Source organism: Pinus tabuliformis, chromosome 7, assembly GCF_031772625.1.
Source record: "Pinus tabuliformis cultivar Carrire ecotype Pingquan chromosome 7, CPIR1, whole genome shotgun sequence".
NCBI lineage: Eukaryota > Viridiplantae > Streptophyta > Pinopsida > Pinales > Pinaceae > Pinus > Pinus tabuliformis.
In genome coordinates this window covers 1,312,936,003-1,312,963,514 of record NC_142293.1, presented here as the reverse complement: position 1 = coordinate 1,312,963,514, position 27,512 = coordinate 1,312,936,003, and positions in this window count along the sequence as shown.

The window sequence follows — 27,512 nt, the reverse complement described above, 5'->3', positions numbered from 1 at the left end:
TATCAAGAGTCACTATTGATTTCTAAAGTATTATAGAAGCTCAAAGGTCATGCAAGGATTCTAAAAGTCACTGTAGAAGCTCAATAGTCATGAGGGAGGTCAAGAGTCACATGGGAGGTGAAGAGTCACCTCATTTTTTATAAAATCACCCTCATAACTCAAGCATAAGTACTTTTGGGACTTGAAATTTCACTCTGGATTCTCTAACATTGTCATAAGAGAGAAGATTTTTCTTTGGAGAACCAAGCGGTGACTTAATGTTCCACTATTAGGGCTAGTGTGGCAGCATTGTATTTGTATATATTGGTACTTCCTCTTAATATATGAAGGTTGATGAGCCAATACATTTTCATGAATATATCATAAATATATTAAGACTAATCATTATATGTTTGTAATATATGTTTTTCTCACATGTACTAAGGAAATAGAACTTTTTCGGTGGATTTGGTACTTATCTTGTTGAAGGTGTGTTGTATCTGGTTTTATAATCACGGTTGTCTTGTGAACTAATTTTCAAACTAACTTGTGATCCTCTTATTCTCTTGTGTGTTTCTTTTAGGATAGTACTACTAATTTTCTTCTAGAGGCTCACTCTCTCTCCCCTTGCCATGAAAGTACTTTGTATAAATCATAATTGTATGCCACACAGTGTCAACTTACTTGGTTGTTCCAAAGAATGTTCTATAATCTCTTATGTTAATAATTGCAGCCAAGGCAATACCTAATGATAATGGCAACCGACCATATTTCTGGTTGGCGCTCCTACTTCAACAATGTGAGGTATAGTTTGGACTTCACATTGGGGAGATCCCCTTGGTTGATAGATTTCTAGCACCATTAATAGAAAGCACCAGTGCTTTAATAATTACAATGCATCGAGACATACAATCTATGATACCATGAAACAAGGAGTTAAATGCAAAAAATACCGGTGCTTGAAAAATATAAGGCTTTAGTGCTAATTTTTGTCTGAATGCCCCGACAATGTACCTTTTAGAAAAGGAATCAGACCATGTAAAATAATATTTCCATACCAGTTCTTTTACATAATATAATGCACTAGTGCATATTTATTCTACAAAGGCATAAATTCTATTTTTTATTATTATAAATATCATTTCTAAAAAATTCATATTTAGAGTAGTGCACATTATTAATATACGATGTCTCGGTATCCATTTTCTCCTTTTTTAGAAACATTGACTTGTGAAAGTGCAATCACTGTTATTTTTAAAGTCTGTTATTCATCGAAAAATTGACATATATCTTATAACATTATTCATATAAATTAAATTTTGATTAGTGCATTTGTATATGGCGTTTGTATTAATTTGTTATATCATCATATTTCATATCTCTTCACTCTAATATTTTATCATCCATATATTTAATCAGTGGTGTAATATTTCACAGCGACATTGTACAACACAATAGAATAAATTAAAATGTATTTTATTATATATGAATAAGAAGCTCTTTTTCATGCATAATGGGATAGTTATTGGTAATTCGTTGTCTTTCAATTGGGATACTATGTCCATTACATTAAACAAAATGTCTAATTTTCACAGAAAATTATTTCAAAAAATACAATGGCTTGCATTGATATCCAAATAGACCATCATTCTTCACTAGAACTATTGTTAATGCTCGAGCCAATTATATGACTTATTTTATTTGTAGGAATGTTTTGTTGATTGCATCGATTTCTTTTGTTTTCTTCAAGTTCCATCTGCAAACATAAAAATAAAGTATAATGAGTGTATCTACATTAGAGAGAATAATGAAAATTGAAATAATTAATATACATCAATGTAAATAAAATAGAAATGTACCATAACAAGAAGTGAGTCGTGAATTGTACACATGGTTTCAAAACCAAATCTCATTCCTTGTCTCAACATCTATTCTCTTGGCGTAGTTACATAATTTGTTTCCTGCAAGTTCTATACCCCACAATAAATCATAGATTTAATATAAAGATTTTTTTTGTTATATTATTTATAGACTCAAAGAAGTAAAACAACATAGATACTGACAAATTACAGAATTAATTTTTGATATGCCAACATATACTCACAATCCATATTTAACCCAATGTCAGTCATTTCTTCTGATGTCCCTTCTTTGTATGTTAGCATCTATTAGAAGACATTCAAGGATGGTTGTTGTAAGAAAATGTAAAATACACAAAAATGAAATCTTAATTTGTTATAAGGAAATATTAACAGTTACTCACAAACTTTGATATCAACCCTTTTCTTCCTTGGTATCTTGTTTTATGTGCTGAATGGATTCCATTTTGTTTTACCTTTTACAAGAAAATACCTAAAAATTAATATTTAATGCTAAATTATTTTTTTATATGCACCTAATAGAAAATTTCAATGATTACATACAATTGAATCACATTGTTGTTGAGATGGATCCTCATGTGATGCAATTATGTCCATTTCATTGACCATCTCCTTGTACACTTTTTCAGACATTCTTACTGGCATGTTTAAGATATCATCTCGTTGATCTTTTGGGATTTTCATAATATTCATGAAGAAGTAATATAATAATTTTATAATGATATATGAAAACTAAATTAAAAAAAATAAATGAATGCTTTGTAGTAATATATATATATATATATATATATATATATATATATATATATATATATATAATTCTAGGAAATCATTTTAATTAGGAATATTAATTTTTGAATGATTATTTTTTGTTTTTGTATGTTTTTACTATTGAAATTCTCACAAGTCTCATTGACCATTGCTTTGGAAGCACTTTCTGTAGTTTTAATACAACTTGGTTATTAGAATCATTAGATTGATTTCTGTATTGTAAGTGGAAAGTATGTCTATAGGTTCGTTCCACTATATCCCTCATAGTTTTGTAAAAAAATTTCCCCCTTTCATTAACCTCTAGTACCACATCAAATGAGATAAGGACAAATTCATTATTATTTACATGTTCTATATATATTTTTTTCTTAGAATGACATTATTTTCCTTTGTTGTCGGTCCCCATAAAACGTTAATCATATGCGAATTAATAGATTGTTTGAAAAATGTTATCTAATTTTCTTAAGTATATTATTAATGAACATTCAAAATAAAAAAAATTCATATTGAATAGTATTTTTTCATTCACCTCATTCATCCTTCTGCAATTTTTCCATCATACTTAAACACTTATGCACTTAGATCATAAATAATCTTATCAAGCTTCCTTATTTGGTGGCTCTACATGATACACACTAACCAATACATATTAGTTAAACTTACATATAGTTCAAACATATTAATTTTATAAAGAATTTACAATGAACTTGCCTTTTCTGTTTTTTTGTATGTGCAATCATTGTGTCGATCAATATTTTTTCTACTTGACCTCTTAGACATTTTTTTATATCAATATACAACATGCACCATTCAATACATAAGCCATCAATAAATATATTTTATAAATATATCACGTAATTTTCAGCCAAAAAGGGGGTTGGTAATCGGTGCGTTGATGTGAATAAACGCCCAGTGCATTTAAATTATAAAATGTATCAGACATTTAATTGTTGAGCAATGACAACAAAAATTATTTTTTAAAAATAAATTTAAATTATGATGATGCGATATGTAATGATAAAAGCATCACCATAATAGTAAAAAACAAAAACATAAAACACAAACATAAGTTTTTTTGACATAATGGTGCTATTTATCATAGGTGCATCAATAAGCAAACACCATTTAAAAAAAACAAAAAACCCTTCCAATAGGGTTTGGATCTTATTCAACAATTGGTCCCCATGCTTTACATGTTAAATGCCTTATATACAGGGACAAACCCATGAAATCTAAAATGCCTAAAATGAAAAGTCGTAATTGCAAAGTGGTAAAGGGTGTTAAACCCTAAGGTGAAATTTTTTAGTCACATAAGCAAGAGGAAGCAAGGGTTTAGGGAAAGTATTGAAATTTTTTGTTTTTTGTTTTGAATTTTAGTTAATATAAGTAGGAACAAATATTGTAAAAAAAATTATTAGTAAAATCAACCGTAAACTTTTTATTATGCATGGTTTTTATTTTATTTCTAAAATTAATTAAATCTAACAAAAATTATAATTTTGTTTTAGTAAAATTTAAAATTTTTACTATGTAGGGTTTTGAGTGAATCACCATACCATTCAAATATTGATCTTCTAAATAGTTCTGTTGTTCCAAAATATTATGCTGTTCACAATTCTTACAGTATGTTTCTCCTCCAAATCTTTCTTTTAATTAAATCTAACATAAATTGTAAAAGAATTTATTAGTAGAATAAATAGTAAAATTTAAAATTTTTACTATGCAGGGTTTTGAGTGACTCACCATACCTTTCAAATTTTGATCTTCTAAATAGTTCTCTTGTTCCAAAGTATTATGCTACTCCACAGTGCTCCCAAAATGTGTCTCTTGCAAATCTTTCCCTTGAAATTTTGGGAAAAATAATGAAATAGTGAATAACCTCTTTCTATTTAAAAGACTTTATGAAATTAGATTTCAAAAAATCAATTACTACTCATTTTTCAATTTGCAAAAAATAGACGCACACTTTTCTTTCACTTTTTCTGAACATCGGTGCATTTCATAGTAAAATGCACTGGTGATTTTACGAGTAACGCGCAATGATTAAGATAACTTATCAGTGTGCCAATTTTTTTTAACTCACTGATATGATAGAATTCCTTTTTTTAAATTTTTTTTTTAAATCCCAGAAAACAGTGTGATTATTATTTTAATGCATTAATGCGGTTATCACTTAAACACACCAGTATGATTAGTTTTATAAGAGCACTGATATGATATAATTCCTTCTTTTTTTTTCAAAATCCCGGAAACCAGTGTGATTATTATTTTAATGCATCGACAGGGTTATTACTTAATCATATTGATGCAATTAATTTTAGAAGAGAAATGATATGTTAGAATTCTTTTTTCTTTCTTTATTTTTGAAATCCCGAAGATTGGTGTGGTTATTATTATAATGCATAATTGCGATTATTACTTAAACATATTGGTGCGATTAGCTTTATAAGAGCATCGATATGATAAATTTCCTTTTTATTTTATTTTTGAAATCTCACAAATTGGTGTAGTTATTATGTTAATGCATTAAAGCTATTATTATTTAAATGCATGGGTGCAGTTAGTTTTGCAGGATCACCCTTGGTGATTCCTGAAATCGACCCTAGGCGATTCTCGAAATCGACTCTAAGCGATTTCTGGAATTGAATTCGGGTTATTCCTGGAATTGAACCTAGGTGATTAATGAGATCAACCCTAGGTGATTCTCAGAATTGATCCTAGCCTTGGGAACCCAAGCGTGATTCCCAGAATTAACCCTTGGCGATACCTTTAATCGACCCTAGGCGGTACCCTGAATCGACTCTGGGCAATACCCTGAATTGACCCTGGGCGAGTCCCAAAATCAACCCTAGGTGACTCCCATAATTGATACCCTTAGCGATACCCCAAATCAACCCTGGGCGATTCTTGGAATCAACCCTATGTGATATCCTAGGAACCTAGGGGTGATTCTTGGAATCAAACCTGGGCACCCAAGGGTGATTATCAGAATCAAAATTGTGTGATACTTGGAATTGAACTTGGGTGATACTTGGAATCGACCCTAGCTGATTCCCGAAATTGATCGTGGGTGATTCTTGAAATCGACTTTGTGTGATTCCCGAAATCGACCATGGGAGATTCTCAGAATTGACCCTAAGCGATACCCTAGGCACCTAGGGGTGATTCTTGGAATTGAACCTACGCAGTACATGAAATCAACCCTTGGCGATACACAAAATCAACCTTAGGTGATTCCCAAAATCCACCCTTAGCGATTCTTGGAATCGACCCTTGGCAATTCCCGAAATCAACCCTGGGCGATACTTGAAATCAACATTGGGTGATACCTAGAATTGACCCTGGGTGATTCTTAGAATCAACCCTAAGCGATTCTCGGAATCAACCCTATATGATTCTCGGAATCGACCCTTGGTGCTCAAGGGCGATTCCTAGAATAAAACCTGGGTGATACTTGAAATTGACCTTTGGTCATACATGGAATTGACCCTAGACAATTCCCAAAATCGACACTGGGTAATTCCCAGAATCGACCCTAGGCGATTCCCAGAATTTACCCTGGGTGATACCCATAATGGAATTGTCCCTGGGTGATTCCTGAAATCAACCTTCGCCAATTACCGGAATAGACCTTTGTCCTGGGCGCCTAGGGGAAATTCCAAAAATCAAGCTTGGGCAATTATCAGAACTGACCCTGGCGCTTGGTGTCTAGGGGCGATTCCCAGAATTGACCCTTGTTAATTCTCAGAATCAACCCCTGGTGATTCCTTGAATCGACCCTGGGCGCTTAGGGGAAATTCTCGGAATTGACCATGATTTTGGGTGTCGAGAGGCGATTCTTGGAATCAGTCTTACACAATTCCAAAAATAGACCCTAGTCCTGGGTGCCTAGGGGTGATTCCTCGAATGGACCCTAGGCGATTCCTGTAATTAACCTTGGACTTGTACGCCTAGGGGTGATTCCCAAAATCAACCCTGGGAGATTCCCATAATTGACCCTGGGAGATTCCGAGAATCGACCCTGGGTAATTCCTAGAATTGACCTTGGGTGATTGTTAGAATCAATCATGGTCGTAGGCTCTGAATCGACCTTGGGCGATACCTTGGGCGCTTCCTTGACTTGACCCCATGCAATTCCTAGAAACAACCCTGGGTGATTCCCAGAATTGACCTTAGGTGATTCCTGGAATTGACCTTGGGTGATTCCTAGAATTGACCCTGGGCGATTCCCAGAATCGACCTTGGCCCTTCGAGCCCAAGGGAAATTCCCGAAATTGACCTTGGGTGATACTTGGAATTGACCCTCGGGGATTCTTGGAATCAACCCTAGTCGATACTCGAAATCAACCTTCGGTGATTCCTGGAATTGACCATGGGAATTTCTCGAAATTGATACCTTGAGCGATACCCAGAATCAACCCTGGGTGATACCCAGAATTGATCCTGGGTGATTCCCATAATCGACCCTGGGTGATTCCCGAAATCGACCCTGGGAAATATCCAGGGCAATACCTTAAATCAACCTTGGGAAATTATCAGAATCGACCTTGGGAGATTCCAAAAATCGATCCTCGGCGATTCCCAAAATCAACCCTAGGCGATTCTTAGAATCGGCCCTGGGTGATTCTCAGAATCGACCCTAGGTGATTCTCAGAATCGACCTTGGGTGATTCTTAGAATCGACCCTAAGCGATTCCCCGAATCGATACCCTGGGCAATACCCAGAATTGACCCTTGTCCTCTAGGCAATTCTTGGAATCAACCTTGGGTACCCAGGGGCAATTCTAGGAATCAACCCTTGGCGATTCCCGGAAACAACCCAGGGTGATTCCCAAAATCGACCAAGGGCGATTCCTGAAATCGATGCAAGAAAGTGTTGCAATAGTTGATGGAAGAGAAGTTGTTGATTAACTTGAAGAAATGTACATTCATGCAGGTTGAGTTAGTGTACTTAGGATTTGTGATTTACAAGGAAGGCTTGAAGATGGGTTCTCAAAAGGTGAAGGATATCCTATATTGGCAAACACCTCGGTCCACTTTTGAGGTGAGGGGCTTCCACGGATTGGAAATTTCATTAGGAATTTCAGCCAAATTTGTGCACCTCTTATTGAGTGCATGAAAAAGGGGAATTTTAAATGGAAAACAACAATAGGGAAAGCATTTGTAGATCTGAAAAGGAAGGTGACAAAGAAACATATTTTGGCGCTTCCAAACTTTGATAAAGTATTCCAAGTTGACTGTGATGGAAGTGGGACAACAAAAGGGGAAATTTTAAGTCAACAAGACGGACTAATATCATTCTTCAGTGAGAAGTTGAAGGAAGCTAAGAAGAAGTATTCTGTATATGATCAAGAATTTTGTGCTATTGTGTAGGCTTTGAAGAAGTGGAGACACTATTTGCTTCCCAAGGAATTTGTCTTATTTACTGATCACAAGGAATTACAATATATCAACAGTTAAGGTAAGTTAAATCAAAGGAATTATAAATGGGTTGAATTATTGCAAAGTTATACATTTGTTTTGAAGTATAGATTTGGAAATTGAAACAGAGTTGCAGATGCTTTGAGTAGGATAGTGTTGCTCGTCAACACTTTGTTAGCAGAAGTGGTGGGTTTGGAAAGCATGATGGAGTTGTATGCAAAAGATGTCGATTTTGGAGAAGCTTGGACAACTTGTAAAGAACCTTGGAGTGTGGACAGAACCATGTTCTTGGATTACCATATCCAAGAAGGGTTTTTATTTAAAAATCAACAATTGTGCATTCCTCAAGGGTTAATGAGGTTGAATCTTATTAAGGAGCTACATGGTGGAGGCCTAGGTGGACATTTTTGCATGGATAAGACTGCAATGTTGGTAAAGGAGAGGTATTTTTGGCCTAGAATAAACAATGATGTCAGAAAGTTTGTAGAGTGTTGTAGAGTTTGCTAACTAGCAAAGAGAAGAAGTCCAAATATGGGGTTATATTCTCCATTTCCAGTACTAGAAAGGCCCTGGGAAGATGTGAACATGGACTTTGTAATGGGGATTCCAAGGACACAAAGGAAGCATGATTAAATGATGGTTGTTATATATTGGTTTTTAAAGATGGAACATTTCATAACATGAAAAAAGGACAAGTGATGCTACTAAAGTGGATGTTTTATTCTTCAAAGAAGTAGAGAGACTTCATGGTTTACCAAGAACCATTACTTCAAATAGAGATAAAAGATTCCTGGGTCATGTTAGGAGGATGCCATGGAAGAAAATGAGATTGAAATTGTTATACAGTTTAACATATCATCCACAGATAGATGGACACACTGAAGTAGTGAATAAGAGTCTTGGAAATTTGTTAAGAAGCTTAAGTGGTATAAATCCCAACTAGTGGGATATGTTCTTAGCATAGGAAGAATTTGCATACAATGTCTTAGTGAATAGATCTATTGGTAAGAGTACATTTCATATTGTTGATGGCCGACCACTGAAAGGTGTTGTGGAGCTGATAAAGTTACCATATTTGGAGGAAAGGAGGAGTGCTGATGCAAGTGATTTTGTTGACAACATGCAGCTAATACATGAACAATTGAAGAACATTTTGTAGCAGACTAATGACCAGTATAAGGAGAAAGTAAATTTTAAAAGAAGAGAAAAGGTTTTTAAATGAGGAGAGCTAGTAATGGAACATCTACGAAAGGAAATATTTCATAGGGGTACCTAAAACATGTTGAAATATAAGAAAATAGTCCCATGCAGAATTCTTGGAAAAAAATTCTGAAAACACCTACAAGATGGAGTTATTGAGAGACCTAGATATCTCTCCAATATTCAATGTTGTTGATCTATATGAGTTCCATGAAGGAGAAAAAAATGAAGAGATAGGCACACTTGTCGAGTGGACGAAACAATTACCAGTTAAACCTATTGAAGAAGTTGAACAAATTCTAACCATAAGGGTTGGATAAGAGACCTGTCGAAGGGAGTATCTGGAGAATTTGGTCAAATGGAAAAACATGTGATCTGAATATGTGTCGTGGGTAACTGAACAAGAGCTAGAATTCCTATGAACAACTTCAATCTCTAAGGGAAATAACACATGAGCCGGTAGCTCATATTTTCTTACCAAGGGTGTCCAATGTAGGAGCACCCTTGGCCTCAGAAAATCCTCATCAACCAAATTTTTTTTTTGTTTGAGTTTGTAATGTAGGAAAATAAGTGTTGTTACTCTCATGTACTTTTGAGTTGCTAATACTCCTATTGTATTAGTTTTTACCCAATCGATGATTGATACTACCCCTGTAGATGCATTTTATCAAAACGTCAATTACTTTTGAGTTGTTGACACTCACATGATTTTGTAGCTAATACTCATGTTGTGTGGAGTTACTGACATACCTAAACTGATAGTTGTTACTACAAGACAACTGCTACTAGAAACATTACGAGAACAAAATGTAGGCTACAAATTTTGGTTTGTCTGCATACTATGAGGAAGCGAATTGATTCATCTATAAAATGCAAAGAGGTCGACAACATCCAGAAATGCCTTGTTCAGTTGGAATGCAAATAAGTTAGCAGTGTGGGAATAAGGAAGAAAAGGGGCTTGTTCACTTTGGGCTATTGGGCTATTGGCTTCTGGCTCTTGGAATTTTCGTATTGGTTTTGGCTACTACACAATTTGGAGAGAGTGCAACTGATTGTTGTACAAGTTAGAGAGGGTGTTTTGGTTGTTGCATGGTATTGTTGTGTAATAGTGTAGGGATTTCAAGTAGTCTCAAGACTCTACTCCCATATTTGAATTATTGTATGTAACAACACATTCTGAATGAATACAAATTTTTGAAATCCATTTTGAATTCTTGTGGGTAGGTTGAGAATTACTCTCTATTTATGCTCTGTGATTTAATATTTGAATTAGTTTAATATAATAGCCAAAATAAAATGGCTATGGTTGTGCACTATATAACAATGATTCTGGTTTTGTAGTTTGCTATGAAAGCTACAAAAACTTAGACTGCATCAATGTTGTACACAAGTTCTTTGGATGAATTAGACATAGAAGGATATCAAGGTAGAATATGGTCATCTAATCTCAATCATATATGACAATACAAGTTCAATTATAATTTCAAATAACCTTGTTATACACTCAAAGACTAAACATATTCCCATCAAGAAGCACTTCCTAAGAGAGGGAGTGCGGTGTAAAACAATGGCTTGATTGAGACATTTTATCAATCGGGCTACATTCCTTGATTGAGATATTATTTTGTTTAACTTGCCAATAGTTTGATCAAGGGTTTATTAAACCCTCGATCTAGCTATTCCAAATTTTATATTAAGCTCTTGATTGAGATTTTTAAGTGCTTGATCGATCTGTCAAAGGCATAAAAATAAAGTTTTAGTTGCCCTTCTACAAATTTCTCTTCAACACCATCTTGTAGCATGGCAAACTTAAGACAATATTTGTCCTTAGGTAGCGGAGTTAATCACATTGGATTCATGAATGAATTCTATATTAAATTGCAAATGAGTTTGACATTTTTGAATTCATATGATATTTTCATCTAATTTTTTTTAAACCTTTTTCTTGAAATTTGTTTGGACAATTATAAAGGGGTTGAATGAAAAATCTACAACATAAAATATAAAAAACAATTTTTTTTTTCAAAAAATTGGATTCACTTCATTTATGAGTCCTCTTCAAATGGGTACTCTTAGTTTTTGAATTTATTTAAATAGTAGAAAAAATTCATACACTAACATGTGCTTGAAAAATGCAATTCAAATATTAATTTTCCAACATTTAAAAATAATAAAAAATATTATTTTGCATAAAAATTAATGTTTCAATATGTATTGATTAATCTTTCTATATAGATCATGCTCATATATGTGTGTCTGTGTGTGTGTTAAATTATACATTTTAGGCTAAGTTATTTCACACGAACACACTCATACATGTTAAGATATGTGAAGAATTGCAAGGACACAAAGTCATACTTGTTAAAATTTGTGAAGAATTGCAAGGACAAATATTTAATTTAATGGAAATTTGACATATTATATGACACTAATTTTTTGTTTAAAAAAATATTATTAGGACAATAACACAATTCTCCAAAAAATGTCTTTTTACTCCAAATCAAAATTCACAAAACTTTTATAAATTTTGAGGGCTTCAATTCGATAAAAGAGTAAAATTTTAAAATTTCAATGCCGCATTTGGCCCAAAAATGTAACCCATTTTCATGGATTCACCTGAGAATAGGGGGCTAAAGAAAGTGTCAAGCTAGAATACATTGCTACCAAAGAAAAGGATTTAGATATTTTTACCAAACCCCTTCCCATAGAATCATTTAAATACCTTAGATAGAAGCTAGGGGTGATATCCTCGTTGGTAAAGGAAAGCCAAAAAGCTTAGGGGGAGAAACCTTTTTCCATTGATGTCAAAGGAGGAAAAGTTTCAGATAGAGAGAGAAGTTACAAACACAAGGATAATTGTAGATATGGGAGTTATACAATGTTGTTTCCATAAATGAAAAAGAGAAAGTTTGTTGGAAATATTATTGTCATTAATATCTAATTTAGGTAGATATCGAAAATATTGTTGTCATTAATTTCGGGAATGCTCTCCAACAATATATGGAATTATTGTTATGCATTTTAAGAATAAAAATATATGACAATATTTATCATATTTCTTAGCCATTTTTTGAAATTAACCACATAACTAAACATTGAAGCTCTATAAATAAAAGATTGGTGAATGAATTTGGCAAAAGTTTGAATAAAAATATGAATATCTGAGCAAGAAAATTACTTGAGGTGTGCCAGGAATAGAATAATGTTCTTAAAGAATGACAACATGAATATATGGACTTCTCTTAGTTTATAGAAGAAAACCCTAAGAAGAAAACTAGTTAAAGTTTTGGTGCGGAGTCCTTATACCAAAGTAGAGCAAATACACACACAACCAATATTCCATCTATATCTAAGATTATGTCAACTAACGGCAGAATTTCGACGAACGTGAAATTTTCCATCACAAGAAGTCTTTTAGACCCAGAAAAGACCATATCCAGATTTCCATTAAAATTGTTTTGCAGATATGTCGATGCTCTGGTTTCTGGTTTTGATAACTAACATGGAAATTTGATGCGGAAAGGAGACCATCAAAAGAAGTTTGACGCACTAGGAGAAGACCATATCGAGATTTCCATTAAAAACGTTATGAAAATATGTTGGTGCTATGGTGTTCCAGTTTTGATAACTAACAAATGGATTTGACATGAAAAGGAGTCTATGAGAAGACATCCTTCACACTAGGAAAAGACAATATAAAGATTTTAATTAAAAATATTTTTTTTCCAATATGTTGGTACTATGGAGTCCCACTTTTGTCAAGTAATAGGAAAAAGTGATGACGAGATTAAGTCTATTAAGAGAAATTTGTCAATTGGGATAGAACCATCATGCATCTTTTGAAGCCTATTGTGGTGTTCTAATACCCGAATGTCATTAATTAACATTTACGTTAGCATCAACTGACATAAATGTTGCTATAATTTGATTCAAAACAATAATGATTTTCTGATAGTTTTCTTTGTTAGATGATTATCTGGTTTTTCCGATATTCCAACAAGAATGCTTGAATTTGGAGTGTTTACTCCCCTATGTCTAGTGACATTCATAAACAATGATATTATCATCCAGTACCATCCATTATACTAGGATGGAAACAAAATTTCCATTTATCATATTTCTCGATATTTCGGTGCTTGGTGTCATCAACGGACAGAAAATTTGTAGACACTTATTAGAAACCATCATTGTCTCTTGGAACAAAAAGTATTTCTTTTGTGATTTTTTTTTGGTTAGCTAATTTTCTGCTATTTTGATAGAAAAATTAACTATTGGTAGGATAGACTCATTGATGCATGGTGATGTTAAGTCACAGTAAGATTTCCAGACTCATTGATGCATGGTGATGTTAAGTCACAGTAAGATTTCCATTAAGTGTTGACTATTACATTGGGTTAGAGGTAAAGTGCCATTTATTTAACTATATGGTGTCCCAAAGTTTCTGTTAGCACTTAGAAATACCATTTGAGCATATGGCTATAGTGTTTGGTGGCTTGGAGTTTTGGAAACATTGAATAGGTGCTAGTTATAACAATTTTTAGTGCAGGAGCTTTGTTTAATGCTCCATTAAAATTAGAGTAGAAAGTCTTGATGGTTGAAGGCTACTATTATCTAGATATGACATTAGTTTGAAAATTATAGTAGGGATTGTCATCTCTAGTAGGTTGTTTCCTACAAATACTTGAAGTAGTGGGGATTGGTATCTCCAATAAGATGGTGCTTACATAATTTTTTTGTAATAGCAAGTTGGTTCCTACAAAGAAGTATTATAACCTTACATTTGCGTTTTCTCTTCAAAGGGTTTCCACACCTAAATCTCTTGTTCTATGATTTTGTCTATGTGATTGTTTTATAATTCTTCATGAATATTTTAATATATAAAAAGTGTCTTATTGATTCACCTAACCTCCCCTTAGTATAAGTTTGTGCTCATCAAAACTCTTGACCATGTGGTATGTTTTGTATATTAAGGCACTAGTGTATGGTAATATTTGTAATGCATCAACTTGGTTTTCCACTATATGTTAAAAAATGGAAAGCTCTATGGTATCATTAAGTGCACTATTGAGTTTTTTCGTGCACCAATATTGTATATGCACCTGATCTGTTATGTTAAAGTGCATTGATAAATATTTTTGGCTTTTTAAGGTTTAATTTATTTTTTATTGAATAGTGAACTATTCTTTCTCGACTTTATGCATTCTTTGCATGTGTGCTCGTGCTCTTGATTCAGAGTGGAGTAATGCCATGCATTTTATATTTTTAAAGCTGACAAAAAATGATATTTTAGTATTTTATAACAATAATGCTTATTGGCGTGCCTTATTAGATAATCATCAATGCATTCATTTTGTGAGTGTTACCATACATATGCATGATTTAGGCACATTGATATAAAATACTTTAACCAAAACCTTTGGATGGCTTTCTATGCTATAAACAAAGAAGGAATGGATTTTTGGAGGAGGTTTTGTAAAAATATCTACTATAAATAGAGAAGGGATAATTTTTTTGGGGAGGTTCCATAAAAATATCCACTACAATGATTTCTCCTTGTATTGTTGCTTATCTATTGCAGAAAGACGAAAAAAAGAACATTACGATAAATAGTGATGACTATTCCTTAGTTATTAGTATTGTTTTACAGATGCAAGAAATGGTGAGGGTGAAGGAAGGATTGCCATTGTATGTGTTTTTTTAGTAACAGTTAAGGATGGACGGTCATAATATATTCCATTTAATTATGGTCTTTCCTAGATCATCAACAAAGTGTCTAGGCAAAGGTAAAATTGTGATGGTCAAAAGTAGCTTTGATGTTGATTACTAATCTTCATCATTTGTGAATTTTGAAACACAATTGGAAACAATTACCAACTATTTCTAGAACATATTAATGGAAATAATTGTTAACACGACAATTTTTTACCCATTTCCAATGACCTTTCTTGTACTAATTTTTATTGGAATATATGTTTGACAAGAAAAAAATATAATTATCCAAACATAAGCATACACTTTATTGGTTGAAGAAGTTTAATATAGGGAGTTTTTTTTTGGTAAGTAAGAAAGCATTTCCATTAATTAGAAAGATGGAAAGGTACAAAGTATAAACAAATCCAAATGCCTATTTTTGAACCCAAAAATGTTGTTGATCCCAAAGACTATGCCTTCTTGGATTTGAATGAGACCAATCCAAACACTGAAAGATCTCAAATCTTACCATATAGGAAATTGGGATTTCCAAAAGCTAAAAAAAGTTAATGCTAGAAAAATGCATATTCTTTAAGTTAAAGGTTAGGTCTTCCAATGGCTAGAAACCGAGGCCCCTTAATGCTATATATTCTAAGGAAACCATAACCAAAAAAATAAACCAATGTATATCAACAATGGAACAATAAACCTAAGGAGGATCCAAGCATGTTGGTGTATCTATTGGAATATTTATTGGATTGTCCTTCGAGCCCACATAAGCTTTCGAGACCAAGGTCCCACCTTGTTTCTTTGTTGACAATTTACAAAGCATTAGGAGTAATTGTCCCTATTTCTCCATCTAGTGGTTTAGGTGAGCTCATATTTCCTTGTGTTTACATTCCCTGTGCATGAAGGCATACACTACCAACATTTTAGTATCCAAATACAACCTTAGGGTGTGCAAATATTTCATGTCATAGTGTGATTGGTGCCTATTTCATGAATAAAATAAGGTACTTTAGCCATAATATCTACATCAATAACCAAAATATGTGCATACTTAACCTTCGTGTCTAGAATTCGTAGAAAGTTGCATGATGTAGGATAGCTCCACAATGGATAGCCTATGTTGATTTTTTAGATGGATACTCAACTCAAGTGCACCAGATAGGATGATGCCCTCTATGGGAACAATGAGGCACCATGAGGGTCATAAAAAGTAATAGTTGTTGAAGAGGGTATAAAGGAGGGGAAGGGTGTTAGAAATACATTAAGGAGGGAATTCCATGTTGATAAGAAAAGGGGTTGAAGGTATAACCAATTTCCTTCCTCATTTCCAAGACTATTGGATATGCCATATACCCCACTCACATCTCTGTAGAATTATCAAAGAAGTCATGTTAATCACTAGGTGATCAAGGTGTTGTCTCAACTAAAGAATTGATGTATGTTTCCTAAAACTTACTATAAATAGAACCTATGATCACATGCTATTATCTTGGAAAATTTTGGCACACAGTCTCACCGTGTATGCTTCCTTCATCACCTATTGCCTCATCACCGCTTGTATCTTGTGTTCCCAACCAATACCTATAGTATATTTACCTATTTTTTCACTATTTAGAAACCATATTTATAAGTAAACATGATAATATATTGGTCAACAAGGGAAAATCCCGACACTTAATTCAAGTTACCTTAGAAAACCATTAAAAAAAAACAAAATTGAAAACATTAAAATTTAACAATTCAACTTGAAATAAGAAAATAAATATTTAAACATTCTAATGCATGCTAAATATGAGTTAGTTACATAATTATTACAATGAAATATAAACTTTTATATGTGTGTATATTACCTCATTTGTTAATTTTATTTTGGAGCCTTTTCCTAAAGGACATGCATCTTAGCTTCCTCAATAATGGCTTGATAAGGAACTTGAGCTACATATAATTGTTTATTAGGCCTGGATTATCCTTGTTTCAGGTTCCTAGTTTGAAGAGGTTTCTAATTGGAAAATATAATATCAAGTGATTCAATATCGAGAGGCTTAAAATTCTAAAAAACAAAAACAACATATTGTCTTATATATAGGGATGAAGGAGAATTTCTAATACATTAAAATAAAATATATATTTAGGGGTTTAGAATTATGTATTAAGGGCGGTAGTTGTGTGGTTGCTTCGTACTAAGATTTTTTATTTTTCACCCTTCAATATTCAAAATCAAGTATTTGATATTCTAATATGGTCTTTTTTTTTTCATCATTTGAAATCCAAAACCTTCCTTGTGACACATGAATCTCTCTCATATGCAACACCTTATATAATTTCTTGGGTACTATAAGGCTTAACAAATCCCCTAACTCTCCATATGTGTATTCTCCCATTAATCTTGGTCCCAATGATATTGATAAATTTGACAAAAAATTTCTTTAGAAATCAAGGATTTGATAAATAATGTTATTACAAAGTGAGATATCAACCAAAATATGAGAAAATTACCCACTAGAATGATTTTATAATGAGCCCACATTTAGGTAGAATGAAATAAAGGATCATAGAATTTGTAAATGTACCTTTTAGAAGTGATTTTTCCCTACTAACTAAGGAGTGTAACATGGAAATTCATATATTGATGATTTAAAACTAATATCTTAGTTAACAATCTCTTTACTTGGTTAAATATTTGAGAAAGGAGTAAGTTAATAAGTGGACAAACTCAATATTTTTAGAAAATCTATATTTTTCTTGACATAATGTTCCACCCTAAGCCACTTATTTGTTAGAAATTTTGACAATCTAAGGTCATCTTAAAATAATACAAAGCCCCAATGGTAAAGTTCCATAGTCAAAATTTCCATCAATAAATTAAAACTACAATTTTTAATAATTTTTCTTTTAAATTTGGGAAAAAAATGATTGAAATAATAAAAAGTAATCAATATTATTAAAATCTTAATTTTTATTTTTATTTTTATTTTTGGAAAGTAAAATTTATGTTCCTTCAAATCAAAGATATATAGACATGTCATCTGAAGTTTGTTATAGTCTACCACTAGGGAAACTAGACTAGATACAAAACTTTAGTTGTTTCATTAACCCATAGGATATATTTCTAATCAAAGTCCAAAAAAACAAAATATTATATTCTAGTCTACTAGGCCTCTAGGGAAATTTTTAATAAAAAGCGATAAATTAAAAATAGAAGTAGAATAAAAAGTATGCAGAAGGAAATCATTTAGATTTATTAGAATCTATGGATTTGATTATAATGGGCTCCTTGTTGCTTCCTTGGGAGAAACTAGGATCGGGAGTGATGCCCAATTGATTTTATAAAATTTTGAGCCTTCGATCCATAGAGACCATGTGTTGCTACATCACATACAAGGTTAGGAGGATGGTCTCCTTGGCTTCATTTCCATCACTTAAATCCTCTCCAAGGAGAAATTTCAAGTGCTAGTAAATTTCCACAATATACATGTATTGTTTGTAGTGGCCCTTGGTATGCACTACATTTAAGAGCTAGTATGCCACTTCACAAAAACTTATATATCAGTAAGTTTGTGTCTTTCATCAACTAGCTCCAATTCTTCCTTGGTTATTTCCTCTTGGAATGGTTGGAGGTGAGCTCATGGTACCTGGGTGTTGAGTTCTTTGATCACATTTGAGCCTATGAATGGTCACACTCTTGGTAATGAGTCATTCCATGGCAAACCTTGGTCTTTTGATGAGGCATGTTGACTTGCGAATGGAGGAACTAATCAAGGAAACTTGTTGAATTCCACCCAGAGCGACTTACACTTGGAGGTGGCCTTCTAGGGAGGGTGATGAGGGTATGAAGAGTCAGATCTTGAAAAGATATATAGCCCCTTAGAAAAAATATGGGAAATAAATTTTTTAACACCAAAGAAACTCGAGGATCTTGAGTCCAATCAAAAGGTCGAGTGGCAACGGAACCTCTGGGGGGAGAAGAGGAAAAATCTTGGTTGGATTGACTCAGAGTATGTGACCCCCAAGATGAAACCATGACCTCTAAACATGAACCCACATAATAATATACTGAGAGAGGAGACATTATATCATTCAATTTCCACCTCAAGCAATTGATGCTTGGTGGCGACCTTCCAGGGAGGGTGACAAGGCTATGAAGAGTTGGGTCTCAAAAATCTATAGAGCCCCTGAGAATACAAAGTAGAGCTAAAATTATGATCATAAAAGAAACTCAAGGAGCTCGATCTGACTTAGAAGTCTTAGTGATTGCAGGACCTCCAGGGAAGTAAAGGAAAAGGCTTAGTTGAGTTAGCTTAGACTGCATGGCCCACAGGAGGAAACCACGTTCTTTGTAGATGAACCCATGAAGTAATAGATGAAGAGAAGAAACACTATAACACTCACCATCAAGAGAGTAATAAGGAGCCTATTCCTAGCCCCGAGATGCTAGAAATCTCCCATTCCCAAGTTGATGTACTAGAGCCGAGCCACTTGCAGAGCAACATAATGATTCATTGTGCTCAAGTTGTTAGCCACATATGAAGTGTTTGCCACACATTTCCAATTAATACTCAAATTGAAGGGAAAACTTGAATTGACAAGATTGACTTATGGCCTTGTACAATTCCACGTTAATCTCCAAGATATGCTCATACTACCCTTAAAACTCATTTATAAATTGACCTCGTTGAAATTTATTATAAATTTTTCTATCTTCACTAAGTGGTAAGACTATGTGCCTAACTAGCCCACTGCATATAGTAGAATTAAACTCTTGAAAAATATGTATCATATACTGCTACTATATTAATTGATGGAATGGTGGAAATGCACATCCTCACTTGTCACTTGAAAAATATTCTATATTGAGTTAACCTATTTTTAAATTAATCATTATTTAAAACATACAAAAATTATATAATATCATTATACTATAAAAAAAAATATACTTAATATTCATTAAAAAAAAGTTAAAATATTTTTAATATCGGTCAAATACACATACTTGGTCATATATTCATTGAACAAATCAAATCTAATCACTTATTTTGTTCAATCAAATCTATGATTTTCCTATAGAAATTTGTTGCTAGGTAAAATTGATTATAAAAAAATGTGAAAATGTTTAATTAAAAAAAATAAAAAAACTATAGTAATGCATAAATGACAAAATAATTATACACATCTCACCACCATTAACGTTGTGTTAAGGAATGTTACTCAACATGTTAATAACATACTTAATGACTAATGTTGGATTAGTAAATGGCCTAAGTTAATTTATTAAAGCTGTAATTTAGAGAAGAGACGACGAATAATAGGCTGGAATAATGGATTCAGATGTGAAATGATGGGTTGAGTGCATTGATTTGGAAATGGTAATCTAAATTTATTAAACAACTTATCTAAGTTCAAATGGGTAGCACCTATTGCTTTAAAATTTAAGTAAACATACATTAAATGTTGCAGTGGTTTACAAGTTGAACATACATAGGATAATATTAGATTTGCTGCAGTAGTTTATGAGTTGAACATATATGCATTAATATTAAATTATAGGAATCCTAAATATTATATAATTTGATGAAAGAAACTTAAGTATAATAAGGTTAACATATATGCATTAATATTAAATTATAGGAATCCTAAATATTATATAATTTGATGAAAGAAATTTAAGTATAATAAGTGTAGGAATCTTAAGTATCATGCATTAATATTATATATTTTGATTAAATAAAAATAAGTATATTAAAAATGATAGATTTTATTTTATAATAAAATTAACAAATTTCAATTAAATATAAATTTAGGATTTTGATAAAAAAAACTATAAAAGTAAATGTGAAAATTTTAAATTTACAAAAAAATTAATAATTTTACATATAATTGAATAGAATTGTAGAAATGTAATGGTAAATTATATTTAATAAAGGATATATATATATATATATATATATATATATATATATATATATATATATATATATATATTAGTTTAGTCTTTGTAGAGAAGTTAGGAAATACATAATAAATAGTTAAATTTAATATGACTAAGTACATATTTTTCTTTAAAATATAATTAATAAGAAAAACATTATTTATTTGTAGAATTTCTATAGGAGAATTGAATGGTATATCCTAAAATGAAAGGAGATTTCTCTTACTAATGCACACATTTGCCTGATTAACCATGTATAAAAAAGTTATGCGTGAACTTTAACTTAAGAAAAAAAAAGAAATTACAAATGAATGTTATAAATAATAATGAGGAACTTATCATAGAGGAACTTATTAGAATTGTAATAATCTCAAATCTCTAGGAAATTGGTGGGTAAGGAGCCACATGGCATGGATATAATTTTTTAAATTTATTAAAAATAATAGACTATTTTGCTAAATAAAATTTGCTTATATATAGATGAATGTTATAAATAATAATGAGGAAGTCATCATGGAGGAACTCATTAGAATTGGGATAATCTCAAATCCCTAGGAAATTGGGAGGGTGGGAGCCAAGTGGTACAAATCTAATTTTTAATTTTTTTTAAAAGTCAATGCAACTTAACAAACTTTTTAATACATTACATCCATTGATACTCATTAAGACTAACCGTATTTTGAGTATATTTTCTTGAGAATAAAAAAAAAAAGAAAAGTCAATAGATCCTCATCCACCTTAAATTGAAATAAGAAACCTTCGGCAATTAATATAGTACAAGTGATAAAACATAAAATAAATATATATCCCATACTATGTTATAATAAGCATGTATAATATTATTATATTAATATTATAATCACAAGATTATTTGCCTTAAGTGACCAAAAAACAATTGAAAAAATCTTGGTAATAATTATTGATTTTATTTAGTTCATTGTTTTTTAAATTTTGATTAGCTTTTTTTAATTTTGTTTTTGTTTTGGTGGGTTTGTTTGTGTTTTTTCATGAGAATATTTTAAATTCATTTCATCAATAGAATAATATAATTTTTTTAAAAATATATTATAATTTTTTTATATATTTAATGTTTTACATTAACAAATAGCTAAATATTTATTTTCAAAGCATAACTAATTCAAAGTCAACTATGAATCAATTACTATAATCTTACCAAATGACATGGACTAATAAATGCCTTAGGTTTTAGACAGTTTTTTGGAGAATTTTATGGTCTAATTTGCCTAAAATCTGGCAGAAATTTGTTGGAATCACAAGTGTAAATTGTAAACTCTTCACAATCTTAATGCACCAAGATATAAAGTCAAAAACCTATTTTAAACCATAAAAATTAAATATCATATATATTTAACTACCAACAAAAATCCTTCCATTAATAAAACCAAACTTAAAAAATATATATTTTATTTTTTGAATTTAAATATATAATTCCTTAAAAAAATCTATATATGTGTTTAGTGATTAAAACCATTTAAATTTAGATTTTACGCGGAGATGTATCGTTTTATTATTCCACTATCCTCTCGCATAAATATTATTTCAATAAAATAAATAATTAGAGAGTAGCAGTCTTTCAATGTAACCGCAGATGAAACTTCCTTTTCCATTGGATTTGGATGATGACTCACGAGGACCGTTAAAAATAACCGTGAATTTCGGGGTTTGATAGCCGTTTGTATTTAAAAATATCGAATCATTGAAAAGGGAGTTGTCTATAATGCGATTTTTTGGAGATTCCGGTGACGGAATCTGGCGGAAGAAATTGAGGTTAAATCTTGATTTCTTGCAGTTAAAATGGTTTTTTAACTGCATATTTGGATTCAGCATCCTCCAAAACCCCTGAGACGCTTTCATTGTGCAGAAACTAGCTATCAAACTTGCGATTCCAATAAATTCCTGCTGGATTTCGACCGGAAAAACCCGCCAGAAAGACTTTCAAAAGGTCGCGTTATAGACAACTGCATTGAAAAGCGCATGTTATGAAACATGGCTCTATTTATTTGGATAATATTTAATATTCAATATTTTTATATTATTTATTTGGAGGCATTCCATGTTTAATATTTTTATATTTTGTGTTTTGGTTTATTGGGAGATTTCTCAATGAAAGTTTCAACGAAGAGATTTGTGATTTAACGATGAGCGTGATATCGCTAGGAATTAACTAATTTAATTAAATATATATTTCTATATTAAATTTAATATAAAGGAATTACAATATTTTAATCTGTAACGTGAAAAGGATTATAATAATTTAAAGTTTAAAGATTTATGATTTAATAAGAATTCTAAGGAAAGGATGATATCATTCGTAATTCCTTAATTTAATAAAAAATTGTTTATCAAAATAGTATTCAACCAAAGAATCTGACATTTAACACTGATGCCCTTGCCATTAATTTAACAAAGAGACTACGATATTTTAAATTAACGGGACAGACTATAATATTTTAATGCTTATTTGTTCACAAAGTTTTCAACCAAAGAATGTGTGATTTAACAATGATGCCACTTGCAATTAATCTATCTGACATGAAAGAGACTATAATATTTTATTGTTTTATTTGTTCATAAAGATTTCAAACAAGGGATCTGTGATTTAACAATTATGCCACTTGCAATTAACTATTGCAATATGTAATATTAAAATAGTATAATATTTTATTGTTTTAATAAATAAATATATATAATATTAAAATATTAAAATAATAGTAATTATTATTATTATTATTAAATATATTGAATTTAAATATTAATATTATTAAAATATAATATTAAAATAATATAATATTTTATTATTTTAATAAATAAATATATATAATATTAAAATATTAAAATAATAATAATATTAATTATTATTATTATTAAATATGTAACACCCCTAGTTGCATAAAAGATTACTGAGATCATTAAGTGAATGTTTTATTAAAAGACATTTAAATATTATTATATTTTGATGAATAATATAGATGATAACTATCTAAATTATAGGTAGTAATACTTTAACAAAAATAAAATTGTGTTTTTTTAAAAGAACAGTTGCCAAGAAACAGTTACCCTCTGCTTGAGAAGGGTAATATAGAGAGGGAAGAAGAGCAGAAAATGGTCCTAGAGCTGGGTGGAATAAACCAGTTGGAAATTGGCTCAATAGAGTCGACTAGTGAGTACAGAGATAGTGGCTGGACCGAAGTCCTGAGGCCAAAGTACTGACTGTGACTGGACTAAATCTAGCATAAAGAATAGAAGGTGCTCGGGGGAGAGTCTGGACGTGATTTCCAGACTCGCAGTTGGGAGGAGAGACCTTTTGAATACAAATACATTACAGGTTTTTCAAATAATCTGAAGCATCAAACTTTTAAAGGAATTTATTGCTGAACTATATCAATGGTTTGTAGAAGATATATAAAATGTAATTGTCCAGTAGATATGCATATTTATCTTACAGGTTAACAGACATTACACCATAGCTCTTAACAAATAAAGTACAGGTGGTAATACATAGTGTAGATGTAAATGTTGTCCGAATAGCCAGAAGATGATTCACTAACTCATATTGACAAGACAATTACACCTATATTCACAGTATCCATCTATCGCACGAATGAAATTAAGAAAAACAACATACTGGTATAGAACCCTACTTGAACACAATTATTTACTTTTAATCTATTGTTGTTGTGTTACAGTCTATCCATAGAAATATGTGTAAGTTGTAACTATTAACGAACATAGAAGAAATAGCCATTAATCATCTTAGCATGATGACATTAATAAAGGACATCATAAGTAATTCACATACATATAAATAAATATATCTGAACCTGTGATTCCTGTAGGAATTTTGCTGTAGAAATTAACACAGTAACGCAAATAAGAAAAATCACGATAATTCCTTCTTAACACCGTAAGACCAAAAAGAAGACAAGAGTTTATAACTGTTTCAACATAATAGACCAGACAGTAATGAAGCCAACAAGATAGTCGAATTACAGCCTTATCGACTTCCTTTCAAACCTAAGAAAAATAGTAATTACAGTCTTTATACAACATGTCCGGAGACAGGCTCAAAGGCCTTTAAACGTTGCAAAATGACATATCAAAAACCGAAGAAAAGATGACAGTCGTGGCTGGACAAACAAACCAGAACATTTCAGTTCAAGACTACAAGTGTCTAACTAAAAGCTACCCTATTGCATCATCAGAGAAACCCTCTTTCTCTGAAACCCTCATCTTAAACCCTCGAATAAATTTAATTGTGATCGGAGCCCAAGGATTAGTTCCAACCTGAAAAGCCACAGAAATGCCATCAGTTCTATGCACTCAAGGGTTGCGGTCCTGAACCGAAAGCCCTCTGATAGATGGGTTACCTGCGTTCATCGTTTACGAGTTAGTCATTAACGACCAAATCAATAAATTAACTATTCTATACATAGTCTCATTCCATAAATCGAAATGGGTCTTACCTAATTTAAGAGCACTGCCTCGGCGAGTCACCAGCCTGCACGGACAGGAGAAAACCCTTAGTATCACAACCTTTAAGTTAAATAACAAGCTAGAATGATAAACCCTCCTGCATTGTGAATGTGCTCAACCTTTCAACAAGAGAAATTGCCTTGTTATGTGAACATACCTGTTGCGGATGGTCCTATGAGTGTGCTATTTTCCTTCGTGCCCAGAACTGTAAAGGCCTCCCCTGAACATGGCGAGAAAGCTTTAGCACAGTTGTGAAATCGATGCCTAAGCTCCTAACCAACTTCCAACACCAGAAATTAAAGCTTGGGTTTGTAGAACTGTGGGTTATACCTGCTAGGATGGTGGTATCGACCTCCTTGGCCATCACCTCATGGAAAGCACAAAAACCAGAACCCTCGCAGAGCAGCGCAACACCGAAAAATGACAACAATGGAAGCTCAGGGTTTCAACGCCCAAAGTTAGTTAGGTTAAACCCTAGCTCAGCTCCACCATCTGATGGCCAGTGAAAGATCAACGACGAACAACCCAGACAAATGGTAAGGTCAGATGGAGTTGACATTTCCCAGCATAGATTGTTGCCGCATGGAGCTACGGACGAGGGCCCATGTGACAGTGAAAACCATAGACTCGTGTGTATAAGTAACCAGGAGGATCCTCGATGGGATCTTTCCACCTGTTCAATGAATCGATCATTTAAACACATTTAAAGAATGTACCAAGTATCGAGATCTTGTATAATGCCATGGATATGGAGCCTTAACATCAGTGGAAATTTGTATATATGGTTTAATGGTGTATGAGTTAATAGTTATATGCCACCATAATTTTTATTTATTTATTTATATGATTTTCTTCAAGGTTATAAAGAAATTATTGTTTAGATGTTATAAATGGCATCAGAGCTCAATTTCGTACACTGAGAATCTGTGGGGAACAGTTATGTACTGGAACCTTGTAATGGTGTTTAATTTTTTTTGTTGTAAACTAAATAACTTACGTGTGAATACAGATAAAGCAAAAAAATCACTGTAGCAAAAGAAAAGAAAGAATCATCATGCAAAGGTTCTTCGGACCACCAGAATCGCCTAGAACAACTTATGTGAATGCCAATCCAGATATTTGGATACAACTGGGCAAGGAATCTCGACAATTTAACGCCATGTTACTCGAAATTGTGCAATAGTTGTGGGTGAAAATGACCAATTTGAGGATAGACAATGAACGAATGTGCTTAGAACAAGAAATAATTCTAAGGAGTTTGTCCAATAGACAAAATTAGTGTCACCAAGACCCCTATGCAGAAGATTGGGAAAAGACTCCAACTGCTCAACATGGAGAAGAAAATGCTGAGTCGGCTGAAAAACATAGAGAGGATGAAGAGGGACATTCGGATAATGTCTCTCACTAGCGTAAAACTAAGAAACAAAAATTAGAACAGAAGATAGAATTACACGGAGAATTTAAGAAAATTAAGCCCTCACTCTTTGAGGGAGAATCTGAAGAAGCTGCAGAGGCCTGGTTAATCGATATGGGCAAGTACTTTTAAATTTATGAGTACACTAACAAACTGAAGGCACGATTGGTGGTTTATTAATTAAGAGGAAAGGCACTCTCTGGTGGGAGGAAATCAAGACAGTAAGGAAGATTGATGAGGAACAAGTTACGTGGAATGAATTTCAAATTTTTTTTAAGGATAAATATCTAACTAAGTGCTATTATGATGAAAAAGCGAAAGAGTTCCATGAGTTAAGATTAGAAACCTTAACCATGGATGAATATGTGACTAGATTTACGTCCTTACTACGCTACGTGCCTTACATGCAAGAGGAAAAAGAAAAATTCAGCATTTCATTAGTAGTTTACCAAACTTCATGAAGGAAAAGTTGGAATTTGACTACCCCAAGACAATGGATGATGCTGTGCGGAAGGCTCGCATTTTCTATCAGCAAATGAAACAGAAAAATGAAGGGCCAAAAGGGGGAATAAACAAGAAAGGTAGAAGTTTGATTCCTAACACACACCCAAAATTTACTAACCATAGGAATGCACAGCAAAAGACATTCAGCAAGTTTCCAACTAGAAGTCAACCCAGAACTGCATACTCTCAAAATAGACCAGTAGAGGGAGTCACCAAATCTGTC